Below are 15,246 nucleotides of genomic sequence, written 5' to 3'. Positions count from 1 at the left end.
TCCTTGATAGGGTCAAGGATCATGAGGTACCACATATAGCCGAGAAGGAAACGGCATTTGAGATGTGGGAGGCCCTCAAGAAGTTGTACCAGCATACTTTTGTGCAGAGAAGAATGCTACTCGAGAATCAGATGAGGTCGTTTCAGATGAAGAAGGAGCAATCGATTGACACCTTCCTCGGAGGACTGAATGAGATCCGAGACCAGCTGACTGCTATAGGAGCCACACCGGATCAGGAGCTTATGGTGAGGACAGCCCTGAATGCTGTCTTAGAAGATTGGGAAGTATTTGTCCAGAGTATCCTAGGCAGAGGGACTCTCCCACCTTGGGACGAGATGTGGGCAGCTCTTCACCAAGAAGAGATCAGACAGCAGTCAAAAACAGGTAGCAGCAGCAAAGGAATCAAGGTCAAGCAGGAGGAGGAGGATGTGGCCTTAGCATCTGAGGGAAAGCAGGGGAAGCAAAAGAAGAAAGATCTCTCCAAGATCTAGTGCTTCCACTGTGGGGACCTGGGTCATTATGCGACCCAGTGTCCAAGGAAGAAAAGTAAGGGAGAGTCTTCTGAGACTAAGGCAGCGCCAGCACAAGTAGAGAAGGAAGTTTTGATAGACGGCGACTGTGCCATGAGTGCACACGCACCACTTGAGCGGAAGTGGGGAGACATCGAGCTGTAGTCAGGTGGAATACAGGCAATGAGGGGCAGGATCCTCGAGGTACACAGCCTCTTGGATTAAACCTTGCTACGAGAGCCCCGACAAGGAGTAGCAGGACTGGCTGAGTGGGTAGATAAGATAAGATGATTTTATTAATGTCCAACAATTGACCATAATAGGTCAACGAGACTGTCGGTTACAATGATTACATCATGCCAAGCCGGTGGACCAAACAGTCCCCTTTAACATTTCTTTTAAAAAGCAGAAAATACATCTATAATCTAAGCAAATGTAAATGTAGAAGCTAGAAGCTCTCGGCTTCGAAACAAAACACTGCGATGAAGCAGAGAAGGAGAAGAAGAAAAAGAAAAAGGGGGGAAGGAGTCTCCTGTCCAGTTCCTACTCCTAACATCCGAGGTCGAGAGAAGAAAACTGAGAGAAGCTTGTCAAAGTCTATTGTCCTATGGGCACGCTGGGTTGTCGCCGATGTCGCCTAGAGGTTCTAAGGCGCCTCCCAGTGGTGGATCCAATCCTGGAGCGCTGGTGCAGTCTGGTGGGTCGGCCCCCCAGGACCGCACTGATCTGGTCTCAGTGTCTGTGGGTCGGTCAATGGTTCTTTTGGTGCCCCGCGCTGATGGTAGCACCCTAAAGAAGTCCATGATCTTCTGCGTGGTGTCCGATCTGGTGGGGGCCTGAAGGAAACGGGCCCGAAATTTGAAGGCCTCCTGGAGATAAAGTGCAAGGCATCTCAGATCAACATATCTAAGGAAGCTGGTCAAAGTCTAAGAAGACCTGAAGAGACAATGGAAACAACCTTGAATCTCGTAGTAAGAAGGGCATCCAAATATGAAGTGTGTCTCTGTCTCTATCTCCTGTAAGTGACAGAATTGGCAAATCCTACCTGCCCTATCGATGTGGTGATCTGTCTCCACCCGGAGTCTGTGAGACCCAACTCTGAGGTGCCCGAGGGGGGTTCTAAGGGCATGCATCCAATGCTGGAACGTGTACTGGGGTCTGATGATAAGCCCATCCCTGATCTCCAGGCAATGCTCCGCGTAGAAGGCCATTTTTGGACGCAACCCATTGGGAGAATTGGTCCATGTAGTCTGAATGTATCATCTGTAAATATCCTCCTTAATTATTTTATTCAGCTCTCGCTGATTGGGAAGGAGGTGGCCTAGAGCATTCAGAGACTACTGAAAAGGAGGGATATGGTCAATCTAGATTCCTGAAGCCTCTAGAAGCTCTGTCACACCGGTGTACCAACATTTGGATCGGCCTGTCTGCATACGGGCAATGTTCTCCGAGGAGCAATATGCTAAATATGGGTATCTGTCACGACCCTTCCTCACGTCTGCCAGGCCTCGGAGTCTGTGCAGGAGCGATACTAACATGAATATCACCTCCAATGTTGCACGAAACGGGAGCGAAGCGGGAGCGCAAAGCGGAAGCGCGGAGCGCGGAAGCGTCATTTTCCAAAAATCTAGGAAGCGAAGCGTCCGCGGAAGCGTCTGCTATATATATATATATTTTTATATTTTTTTGCATTTATACTCAAAACAAACATCCCAAATACCAAATTAATTGTAGAAGACATGAAAACATGCATATTTTTGCATAAATCAAGATAGATATGGCATCCATGATTCCATTGTAGTTACTTACTAGTACAACAATCATCTATATTCTAGCTATTACAAACATACATCAAATTTTTAAGCATATTATAAAACATAAAACATTTAAGCATATTATAAAACATAAAACATAGAGCATATTATGATTTATCTAGCAAGTGAGCAACTGTCAACATTTGTCATGTCCAAAATTCAAATAATAATGTTTACAAAATATGTCACTTGGTCACCGCCAAGCCAAAAAGGTTCAAAATTCAAATTCACAAGTCTACAAGTCTAATGAGTAATCTATGACAAAAAGAAGTAGATTGTGAATATATCTACTAATCTCTCCTCCTTCCACCACGAATAGAACGTGATGGCGGGCCTCCACGTGGTGGCAATGAAGAAGATGGTCCCTGTGTAAGTCGTGGCACTGGAACTGATGAAGAAGAACCCCCTACTGTTGGTGTTGAACCATGGAACCTAGGAACCAAGGGACCAGATGGGGGTGGGGGTGGTGGAATATCAACACGGTCATCATCATCCTAGAATCGCTCAAAAAATTCATGCAAAAAAAAAAACACTAGTTAACAAAAAAATTAAAAACATGAATTAGAGAAATGCTTTATAAGGGAAAATTGGAAAATTCATACCACAATGGACATACCTGGATAAGAGCATCCTCTAATTGCTCTAGTCGCAACACTCCATCCTCCAAATTGGGCTCCTCTGGATTCTTGTCCCAAATCAACAAGTCTTTATTAGACTTTGCATCTTCACAGTAATGGGACAACAATCGCAAGTTGTAATGAACATAAACCAAGCTCTCTGCCCGGTCTAAACTCAACCTGTTCCTTTTAACACTGTGGATGAAAGAATAAGAGCTCCAACACCTCTCTGCAGAAGAAGTGTTTACCACCTGTGATAGCACCCGCAATGCCAAACTCTGTAGAAGTGGAGTACCCCCTCCATGCATGTTCCACCACTCAAGAGCAGAAAAATGCTCTCGATCTTGAATTGCATGCATGCTCCCAAATGGACCAGTGTTGAGCGTATAGTTGCTCACCTGTCTCCGTACCAATGCAGCCTCCTCATCATCAGGGATTAATCTACTCAATGCAGCCATATATTTTTCGTGAACCTCTCTATCTTGGTGTGGTTTTTTCCTGCTTCCCCCCCCAGGTGCTAGTTTTGAAAGCCATGATGGATGATAGTATTTAGGTGTCAAAACATATGCTAATGCATGCAATGGAATATTTAGCATTTCCCATCAGTTTTGCACCTCTACACGAATATAATTGTACAAGGTGGTATCTCTAGGCTCAACAATGTCTTTAATCTGCCCCAACATGCTATCCATTTGCTCATACACCTCCCCAATTACTGGTCGATCTGAATCTGCAAACTTGATCATGTAATAAATTGGTTTGGTGAATTGCAAAACATATTTAACCTGTGACCAAAAGTAAGTGTCAAGAACAGTGTCCTTGACTACATTAGCACCATCTGTGTCATTGTTCATTTCATCCCATGTTTCAGCACACACTAGATTAGTTAAAGCTTGTCTCACCCTCACTAGCCGCCTAAAGGTGAGGTAATAACTAGCAAATCTTGTCTTTGCAATTTTAAGCAATTGCAACTTGGAGTAAGTGCCATAGAAGTAGTTTACCCTTGTATGCCCTGTGATGAATTTAATGAGCTGCTTCCCTTTCCTGTAAACATCAGCAATCCACCCACAATCTTTGTGTTTCACAATATCATGCATCAAAAGGTTCAATGTGTGAACCAGGCACCCAGACCAAAAGATGTGTGGATGAGTACGCTCAATAATTTTTCCTGCTGCCTTACAATTTGCTGCATTATCTGTGATCACTTGAACCACATTATTCGGACCAACATCTTTGATTGATTTCAATAGGAGATCTGCAATGTTTTGTGCAGTTGCACTGATGGAGGAGGAGTCATGACATGCAATAAATACTGCACCACTAGAAGAAACACCAAGAACATTTATCAAATGTTGGTTTCTAATATTTGTCCACCCATCTGATACAATGGATACCCCATAATCCACCCACTCATGTGTAAAACGTGTCAAAGCTCTTTGAACCTTAGATTTTTCTCTTTCTAATAACACTGTTCTAGCTTTCTCATAGTTGGGGGCCTTGTATCCTTTTGGGGCTTCATTGATGGCCTTTACCATTTCATGCCAATAGGGAGAGCGAAGCACATTGAATGGTACACCGCAAGCACAAAGAAAACGGACTATCTTTCCATCCACATCATCCCTCCCAGCAACATTAAGGAAATCCCCTATTGTTTTTCTACCTCCAGAGGTTGCAGAAGTACCATGAGGAGATGGGCAACTACCAAATTTAGAGGTTGCACTTGATTCAGAATGAGTTTTTTGTTTCTTGTTTTTTTGTTGTGCAGCCATCTCTATTTGGATGTATTTTCTTCTTTGTTCAGTTGAAATGTTTGGGCAAATTTGTACCCCCACAGAACCCTTTTTTTCATCACTGTCCAGCACCCCACAAAGATGCCTCCTCAGACGGGTATATGAACCCGTATATGGTTTTCCTCCATGACAACCATGAGGGCACACAAATTTGTAAGATCCACCACCCTTTCCCCCATCAAGTTTGGTCACATAGTTCCACAAGGGATTTGATGTACCTTTCCCATCTTGTGCTTCAGTGTCCCCTTCAAGTTCATCCCCTTCCTCTTCAAACCCTTCCTCCTCATCATACATTGGGTCACTACTATTAGGACCAAGTTCATCCCCTTCCTCTTCCCCTCTATTCCTCACCCTTGCCATCATTAAAACGAAGAGTGGAATGATACATAGAAGCCAAAAGAACACCATCTTGGAATATGGATATAGGTGGTGGACAACCTGTAAATAAAGGAGCAAGTAGAAACAATGGGAAAGAGTAGGAGAGGGAGGAGAAAAATACAATTTTTTTTTCAAAAAAACAAGGGAGTTTGGGCTTTGAACTTACCTCTTTAGCTCTTGTAGATGAAGTCCTCCAAGCTCTTGCTCCAAGCTCCTCCTCCTTCTCCTAGCTCCTCCTTCTTCACTCCTCCAAGCTCTCCTCTCTTCTCCTCTCCTTTCCTCTCTTCTCTTCTCCTCTCCTCTCTTCTCTTCTCCAACTCTCATAAACTCAAAGTGAGAAAATGAGAAGAGAATGGGGGCTTTATTCTTTTCTAAAGTCACCCTAAACTCACCCTAAACTCACCCTAACCCACCCCCTCATGCTTAGTTAAGTTAAATTTTAAAAGAAATTAAAAAAAAATTATGTTTATTTTGCTGCCCCGCGGGTTGCGCCCGGGTTGCGTGCGGGTTGCGCCCGGGTGGCGTGCGCTTCCGGGCAGGTTGCGTGGCGTGCGATTCCGGGGGCAACGCAACCTAAATGGCAGGAATCGTTTTTAAAAATAGGAATCGCGCCACCTAAAATTCGGAATCGCGCTTCGCCTGGAGATTCCGGAACGATTCCGTACGGGTCGCGATTCCGGCTTAGGATCCGGGGGGGGGCGATTCCTGCAACTATGATCACCTCTAAGTAGAAAGGTTGAGCCCCGAACTCTGCTGGAATGATGTGCGGAGGAACTGTCTGCTTGCACCTAATGAAACAGCGCAAAAGGACGGTCTGGACCCGCTCCACTGAAGCTCAATCTGACTCTAGGAGAGAGGGACCCCAAATCTCTGACTCGTAAAGCACTGTGGGGCGAATTAAAGTGTCCATGATGCTCATTTTGGACGAGATGTCTTGGAAATGGTGTCGGAAACACTGTGTCTCTAGAAGGGCTAGGGAGCCATACCCTTTGTTGATTCGAGGCTGAAGGGCTAGCCGCAGGCTAAAGTGAGGCCCTGAAAACTGAACTCCCAAATATGTATAGGTGTTGACAATCTCGATCTCTTCTCCTTTAAATAGGAAGTGGAAGTCCGAGGTTTTCTTGACTCCATTGAAGATAATCACTTTGGTTTTACCCAAGTTCATAGTTAGATGCCTCCAGTCACAAAAAGCTGCGAGAGCATCCAGCTATCTCTGAAGGCCTTCTTGGGAGGAGGCAATAAGGGCAATATCTTCTGCAAAGAGGAGGATGGAAATCGGGACCTGGTGAAGAAGACACCCATCTGTATCCTAGATATGCTCCCGAAGGAAGGACTCAAGCTCATCGATTTAGATCCCGAATAAAGTAGGAGAAAGGGGGCATCCTTGCTTGACTCCAATGGTGCTTCGGATGAAATCCGACATTCCTCCGACTATGCAGAGACGGCTAAGGACGACCTCATAGAGGCGCATGATAGCTGTCAGGAGAGTCGAGGAAATGTCAATCTCTCTTAGTCTCTGGAAAAGATCTTCCCTCGGGACTGAGTCAAAGGCCTTCCGGAAGTCTACAAAGCAGCAGTACACTTTAGAGGATCGATGCCTAGCCTCCTTGATCACCGCACGAAGAGTAAGGTTGTGGTCGATCGTCTGGTGGTCTGGGCGGAATCCTGCTTGGTCCTTGGCCCTTGGTAGAGACGGATGCGGATGGAGCGTGTTATGAAACCAGCTCATTAAAGGATAGAAAAGATAGATAAACGTCTTCAAAATAAGCCTCTTCGAGGGGGCAACCTCCTTTACATTACACAAATGAACAAATTTTGGATGATACAAATGACAAGACCTCCTTTTTATATATAGGAGTCTAAGGGGTCATAATATAATTAGAGCCGACATAACAATAATAATGTAAGGGCACAATAATAACAATATGAGGACTACATGGGCACAACAATATAATAAGGGGATTATACTAATAACAATAAGGGTTACACTAGTAGTATAGGGACCTAACATGCCCCTCTCCTTCAAAAAGTGTTGTCCTCAACGCTTGAGTAGTTCTTGATGCTTATGTATAAATTCTTGTCCTCCCATGTGGAATCTTCAGCGAGTAAGTTCTTCCACTTGATGAGATACTCTAAAATTGATCTATTCCATGGGTATCGATTTCTCGGTTCTGTGACTGCTTCAGGTTCCAATATGATTTTTCCTTCCTTGTCAAGTTCTCGCAACACTGTTTGAACTGGGATCTTCTGTAACTTTTGAATGAGTTCCCACTCCTTTGGGCATATGGATATTTGTAAGGCCTGATGTTTGGAGGAACACTTCCTGGAATCAAATGAATAGCATGATCATGATCACGAATAGGTGGGAGGCCTTTGGGAGTCTCAAATACCTTGGAATGATTGTCCAAAACGTTTTGGAGATCTGGAGAAATACATGATTTCGATGTGGGATCCTCTAGTGAACATAATTGTGCAATTATGCCCCGTTGTTCTTTATTTAGAAGCTTTGTCATGCTGTTAGAGTTGATTATCTTTCTCGGTTTCCCTTTGATACCCCTCAATTCAACTTCCTTTCCTTCCCAAAAAAATTTCAAGAAAAGTTCTTGAAAATTAAAATCTATCGTACCTAAAGATTGTAGCCATTGGACTCCTAGTAAAACATCAGCACCACCCATTGGAATGGAAAGCATTGGGCTATTCAATACATATTCTCCTATTTTATGGTTCCTCCATCACTAGATACTCTGGTGCTGGATATAGGAAACAATTCAATTCCTTGGCTATCTTACAATGAATAAAATTATGGGTACTGCCCGAATCAATCAACACTATTACCTTTTTCTTCTTGATATGTCTTTCTATCTTGATAGTTTAAGGAGTGGTAATTTCTTCCAATGCATTACAAGATATGGTCGGATTCATTTCTTGATGTTCAATGTGATCTTTCACTTCTTGAACATTTTTCTTCTTGATATGTCCTTCTATATCGATAGTTTGAGGAATGGTAATTCTGACCAATGCATTACAAAATATGGTCGGATTCATTTCTTCTTTCTCGATGTGATCTTTCACTTCTTGAACCTTTTTCTTCTTGATATGTCCTTCTATCTTGAGAGTTTGAGGAGTGTTAATTATTTCCAATGCTTTACAAGATATGGTCGGATTTATTTCTTCTTTCTCTAGGGTGGGTTCCTGGTGTATATCCTCTTCTTTTGATGTTTCTTGATCAATTTCTTCCTCCTTTTCATAATCTATGTAAAATAATTTCTTCTCAACACACTTATGACCTTTAGTGTATTTGCTATCACAATTGTAAGAAAGCCCTTTTTCTCTTTTTTCTTCCAATTGTTGTGGTGTAAACCTTGAAGGTTGTGGAAGGCTAGGAGAAAAAATACTTCCATAATTATAATCATGAGTGGTGGGATTCCTTGTTTCCATACTTTCGCTTTCAATTTTTCTTGCCAACCTGAATGCCTTCTCCAATGAATCAAGTTCCGTAAGACGAACCTCATGTTGAATGTTATCCTTTAAAGTCCCTATGAAGACATCAACCATTTTCTTCTCTGGAATAACATTTACCCTGATATTCAATTTTTGGAAATCCTCAATGTGCTCTGCCATTGAACCCTTTTGTTTGAGATTTATCAATTGGCTATAGAAGGTGTTTCTCTTTGTATCCTCATAATGTGCTATCATTTCCTCCGTGAAAATTGACCACATAACAAGTGGTTTACAAGAACAAATCCCTTTATACCATAAAAATTGATTCGGTTCTAAATAATTAGATGCAATACGTACCTTTTGTAACAGTGGTACACCATGTAGATCAAAATATTTTTCCATCTGTAGTATCCAATTTACTGGATCCTTGCCATCAAACTTCCTCATCTCGCTTTTCCTTAATTTTAGGAGCTCGATCTTGAAACAATTGTAACTCTGTAATTTCAAATCTTAAAGTTCTGCAATTTCGATCTGTAATAGCCCTCTGAGTCCTCTTTCTAATTCCGCAAGTCTGATCACAATTAGATTCCTACAGAAAGATTTATTCCCAATCTCCCGCGATGATCTAATTATAGACTCGTTCAGTAGAGTAAACTTGTACGACGTGCCACGTGTTACTGTTTCAACCTTAGGTTCTGAAAATTATACCCGAAAAAAATACAGTTCGTCCTCGTTCTGTAACTTCTTACGAAATTTCAATATGATGCTCAGAGAGAAAGTTATGATGATTTTCCCAAGGTCCCCTGTTTAGGATGTAATTCGGGAGTCTGCAAAGACCCTAAATTGCTTAGATCATATATCCGAAAATATAGCGATACAAGATCTGAAATTCGGACCCGAGGTTTAGAACTATTTCGTCTCAAATGGGTTTTTTTTTTGTCCTGAAACTTCGTAGCAAAAAAAGTTATAGCAAAAATTCCACGATGACCTGTTTTAGATGAAATTCTGGAGCTTGCAAAAACCCTAACTTCCTCAAATAATATATCCTAAAATATAGCGAGAGAAGATTTGAAATTCGGACCCGAGGTTCAGCACAATTTCGTCTCAAATGGGTTTTTTTTAGCTTCTGAAACATCGCAGAAAAAAGTTATAGCGAAAATGCCACGATAACCTGTTTGGAGCAGCGAAACCCTAGAATCCAAAGCTCTGATACCAAATGTTATGAAAGCAGCTCACAAAATAATAGAAAAGATAGATAAACGCCTTCAAAATAAGCCTCTTCGAGGGGGCAACCTCCTTTACATTACACAAATGAACAAATCATAGATGATACAAATGACAAGGCCTCCTTTCTATATATAAGAGTCTAAGGGGTCATAATATAATCAGAGCCGACATAACAATAATAATGTAAGGGCACAATAATAACAATAATGGGCTTCTATGGGACACAATAATAACAATATGGGGACTACATGGGCACAACAATATAATAAGGGGATTATACTAATAACAATAAGGGGTTACACTAGTAGTATAGGGACCTAACAGAGCGGTAGAGAGAGCTACAGTGCAGGAGTCCCGAGACAGCACAAGGCTAACAGGCCGCAGCAGTGCGAGAGGCACAAGAGTGTTGCACTAGTGCAGGAAGGCACAGAGAGGTGTGCAACGATGCGAGATACAGGGAGTTGTTGCAGCAGCACAAAGGTTAGAGAGGGAGCAATTATCAGCAGCAAAGGGATCTTTAGCATCAGTGGGTGTTTCTAGCCCAACAGGGAGGTCAGTTGGGAGATCGGTTACTTACTTCTCAGTAACTGAGTTGATGTGCAGCAATGGACAACACGATGCAGCATGATGAGAGGAGGTGCAGTGCAGATGCAGTGCTGGGAGAAAGGACCAGCAACAGCACAGATGCAGAGGGAGCTGTCATACAGATGCAGCAGTGGCAGTGGCAGAACCATGGGCAGTAGTACAGGAGGCAGCAGTGTAGAGGATGTTGGGCAAGAAGGCCTAGCATCAGCACAGGTACCGATGTCGGATGATCAGAGTAATACTCAGTGAAGAGTATTGCTAGAGCACAGTCCTCGCTAAGAGCGAGTGTTGATTTGGGGCAGCATCGGATGTGCTCTAGCCACGAAATTTTGTGGAAAGGTTGGGGCACATGAGATCTCCAATACCCAGAAAGGGTTTGGGCAGTTTCTAAACAGATCAGGAGATATTAAAATAATTAATATTTTTAATGGAGTCCCTAAGTCTAAACTTAGGGAAAATAAAATATTAATGTGTATTAATATGAATATGTGTTAGAATGGTCCAAAAGACATGGATCAAACCAGATCTAATCTTAGCCGTTGATTAGGAACTTAATTTCGGTTGTTGATATGTCAACAGGAAAAGTATAAGAGGAGGCTTGAAGGTCACTTGGAGAACACACTAGAATGATCAGTCATTCTATTCTCTAGAGCGGGGTTTGTAAAAAGAGATAGAATTAGTGATCGGGAGATGCAGCTGAGGGGCATTTGAGTACAGAGAGACAGAGAGGCAGAGATAGCACCCGGAGAGCAGCGTAGTAGCCAAGGAGAGTGACGCAAAGCCAGCCAAGGCTCACGTAGGGCCACGCAGAGGCAGTCGGGAGCTGCGTAGAGCCTCAGAGAGGCCAGAGTTGTTGACGCAGAGGACTAGAGTGCTAACGCAGGGCATCCCAGGGCTGATGTAGACCCATCCGAGGTGATGCAGGGCCAGCGTGAGGCAGAGAGGGGCTGACGCAGTCCAGACAGACGCTGACGCTGGGGTTTTTGTGGCAGATTTGTGTTGAGTAGCTGTTGGAAGGATTATCTGGGGTTTTAGCTAGAAAATTTGTCAGAAACTAAGAGGTATCACTGCCAAACAAATTCTCTGTTGGGTAGGCCAGTTTCGGAACCTAGATTGTACTATGATATTGCTCCCTCAGATAGTTGCACCTGTTTTCCCACATCGGGCTTTTCTAAGGACATTAGTCCAAAAATAATTGTGTCATATGGTGCGTTTGTTTCTGTTTCTTTTAGTTGTTGATCGATAATATGTTGAGCATGCACTAGTGTTTATTTTCAGTATTTACATTGTAAATAACTTGTTAAGGAAAATAACAAGTAGGTGCGAATAAATCAGATAAAGTGCATGGAGGGTTTCTAACTAAGTAAACTTAGAAACTTCAACACCTTGCTGCTACTTCCCGTCTTGCTCAACTGTCTGATCTCTTCTTGGCGAAGAGCTGCCCACAATTCTTCACAATCTGGAAGATTCGCCCTGCCCAGAATGCTCTGGACAAATGTCTCCCACTACTCGGAGATTGTGTTTAGGGCGGTCCTCGACATCAGCTCATGATCCTGCGTGGCCCCTATGGATGTCAGTTGATCCCGGATCTCCTTCAATCTACCGAGGAGGTGATCTATCTACTCCCCCTTCCGCATCCGGTATGACCGCAGTTGATTCTCAAGTAACATCTTCCTCTGCATGGAAGTATGTTGGTGCAACTTCTTCAAGGCGTCCCACATTTCCTTTGCCGTCTCCTTCTCAGCAATATGCTGGACCACATGATCCTTGACCCCATCAAGGATGATGCATTTTGCCTTGGCCATTGCCTCTTTGTACTTTTCATTGTCATCCGGGTCAACTAGGATAGCCACTGTTCTCAAGGCGAAGGCCTTGATGCGATGTCTATCTAGAATGGACAAGATCCTAGCCTACCAAACCACAAAGTTGGACGCCCCGTCCAACCTGTCCTGATCCCTCAGTCCATTCATGGCCATCTCTCTACTCCTCCTTTCGACTCCTCCGAGTCTCTACTTCCCTCTGGAAGTTCTCTCTTTGACTCCCTCTGAGTCGCTACTTCCCGTCTAGAAGTTCTCTGCTAGACTCCCTCTGAGTCTCGATTTCCCTCCTGGAAATCCGCCTGCCAACCGTCGAGTCGCACCTCTCTGATCTCTTATGCACCTGCAACATTGATCCAGATTCCTTGGCTAGAAATCCGCCTCGATAGCGACTCCCTCTACCTTGGTTTTGCCCCGTTAGGTATTGTTTTGTCTTGGCAGCAACAACACCCCACCAGCTTCACTCCTCGCAAACTGCCCACAACTTCCTAAGCCCCAGCAACCGAAGGAGTAAGCCTTTAGGCTTTGCGAAATCCTGGCACTCGCTGAAATGCTCCCCAAGCCAACTGCGTCAACCCTCCTGGTCTCTGCGTGGCTCTTCGTGAGCCTTTTTCTGCCCTCCTCAGCCTTTGCGCTGACCTCTCTCTGGCCCGAACTGATGACGCAATCCCTCTGCGTCAACCCTTCTTTGTTTCTTTCTGCTAGGAACAGCTTTTGTCACTCGAGACAACTGTTTATGCTGCAAATGCTCTGCTTCAGGGAGTGCCTTCAGCTCTCCTGTGATCTGCAACCACCCTTTCATACCATGTTGAAATTTCTAAGTATTACCTGTTCGAAATTTTATCTGTATTCTTTTGGTTTATTGCTCCTACTTGTTAATTATGAACAAGTTATTTAAACATATAAATATCGAAATAAACACAATACAGTCTCAACCATCTACAGATCAACAGCTGAAAGAAATAGCAAACACACAAGTGACACTGTTATTTTTGGACAACTCGTCCCCGGAAAAACCCAACTTGGGAAAACCGGTGCAGCAATTCAGAGGCTTATTTTATTATGCAGTTTATCCTTGAGTAACTCTGGGTGCCAAACGGGCTCACCCGACAGAGAAAATAATCCGGCAGTAATACCTCTCTATTCAGAAGCAGATATTCAGAAAATCTACCCCACAAAACCCTCTCCAGCAACCTTTGAAGCTCAATGTCAGCCCACCTAGCCTCAATGTCAGCCTAGAACCCTCTGCATCAGCCCTCTGAGGCACTACGCAACCTCTACGACCCTCTGTGTCACTCTTGTTGCCCTCTGCATGGATGACGCAAGCCCTTCTGGCCTCTGTGTTGTCTCTGCTAGGCTCTGCATGTTCCCTCTAGCTCAACGTCTACCTCTCTCTGCTTGTGCGCTGGTCTCTCGTCATTATCTCTGCCTCTATGTCTCGTACTCACTGCCCCTCGCTGCAAACTAATCATTGATTCGACTTTTCTTAGCAAACCCCACTCTAGCAAATCGAATGACTGATCACTTTGGTGTGTCCTCCAACTAACCCTCAAGCCTCCTCTTATACGTTTCTTGTTGGTCCTTCAACGGTCGAGATTACATTTCTAATCAATAGCTAAGATTAGATTTGGCTTGATCCGTGTCATTTAGAACCTTCTAACCCAGTTTTATATTAATACCCATTAATATTTTATTTTTCCTAAGTTTAGACTTAGGAACTCCATTAAAAATATTAATTATTTTATATCTCCTTAACCAAGTAGAATCTACCCAAACCATTTCTGGGTCTTGGAGATCTCATGTGCTTTAGTCTCTCAGCCAATTTTCATGGCTAGAGCACATCAGATGCTACCCCAAATCAACACTCCCTCTTAGCGAGGATTGTGCTCTAGTAATACTCCACACTGAGCATCACTCTAATTATATGGCACCAATACCTATGCTAATGCTAGGCCTCCCCCCCAACATCCTTTGCGTTGCTGCATCATATACTACTTCCCATGGCCCTACCACTACCATTGTTGCATCTGTGCGGCAACTCCCTCTGCATCCGTGTTGTTGCTGGTCCTTTCTCCCAACACTGCATCTACATTGCAACCCCCTCTCATCATGCTACATCATGCTACTGCCCACTGCTACTACACTGCAACCCAGTTACTGAGAAGTAACTGATCCACCCAACTACTGACATCCTTGTCAGGCTAGAAACACTCCCGATGTTGAAGCTCTCTTTATCGCTAACATGTGCTCCCTCTACTGCCTCTCCGTTGTTGCAACAACTCCCTACCTCTCACACCGCTGCAAACCTCTCTGTGTCGTCATGCATTGTTGCAACCTCTTTTGTGCCATCCTGCACTGTTGCAACCTCCTATGTGCCTCTCGCACTGCTGCAGCCTGCTAGCTCTGCGCTGCCCGGGACTACTGCACTACAGCTCTCTGTCGCTTCATCTGCATCCGTCTTTATCGGCATCTGCCAGTCCTGCTACTCTCTCTTCGGGGCTCCCATAGCAAGGTATAATCTAAGAGTTTGGGTACCTCAAGGATCCTGCCCCTCATCGAGTTGTAGTCTTCTTGACTACAGCTCGATGTCTCCCCGCCTCTTCTCTAGAGGTACATGAGCACTCATAGCACAATCGTCATCCTCCTCTACCTCCTTTTCCGCCTTCGCTGGCACAGCCTTGGTGTCAGACGTCTCTCCCTTGTTCTTCTTCCTCGAACGCTGGTTCACATAATGATCCAGTTCCCCACAATTGAAGCACTTAACCTTGGAGAGGTCATTTTTCTTCCTCTTCTCCTACTTCCGCAGATGCCAAAGTTGCATCCTCTTCCTCTTCCTTCTTGAGCCGGTCTCCTTTGCTGCTACTTCCTGTCTTGCTTAGCCGTTTGATCTCTTCTTGGCAAAGAGTTGCCCACAATTCTTCCCAATCTAGAAGATTCACCCTGCCCAGAATGCTCTGGACAAATGTCTCCCACTCCTTGAAGACTGCGTTTAAGGCGGTCCTCACCATCAACTCCTGATCCGACGTGGCCCCTATGGAAGTCAGTTGGTCGCGGACATCCTTCTATCT

General features: G+C 44.1%; 1 protein-coding gene across 2 annotated transcripts in view; it reads right to left on the bottom strand.

Moving 5' to 3' along the window:
* LOC149173681 (transcription factor GTE6-like) overlaps nucleotides 1–15,246 on the bottom strand; it is a 359,882-nt gene that overhangs the window by 310,620 nt on the left and 34,016 nt on the right. The gene's annotated exons all lie outside the window — the stretch shown is intronic.

The sequence above is a fragment of the Pinus tabuliformis genome, chromosome 4_2, assembly GCF_031772625.1.
Source record: "Pinus tabuliformis cultivar Carrire ecotype Pingquan chromosome 4_2, CPIR1, whole genome shotgun sequence".
Taxonomy (NCBI): Eukaryota; Viridiplantae; Streptophyta; class Pinopsida; order Pinales; family Pinaceae; genus Pinus; species Pinus tabuliformis.
Note: the sequence above shows the minus strand (reverse complement) of the source record. Positions and strands in the feature narration are given on the sequence as shown.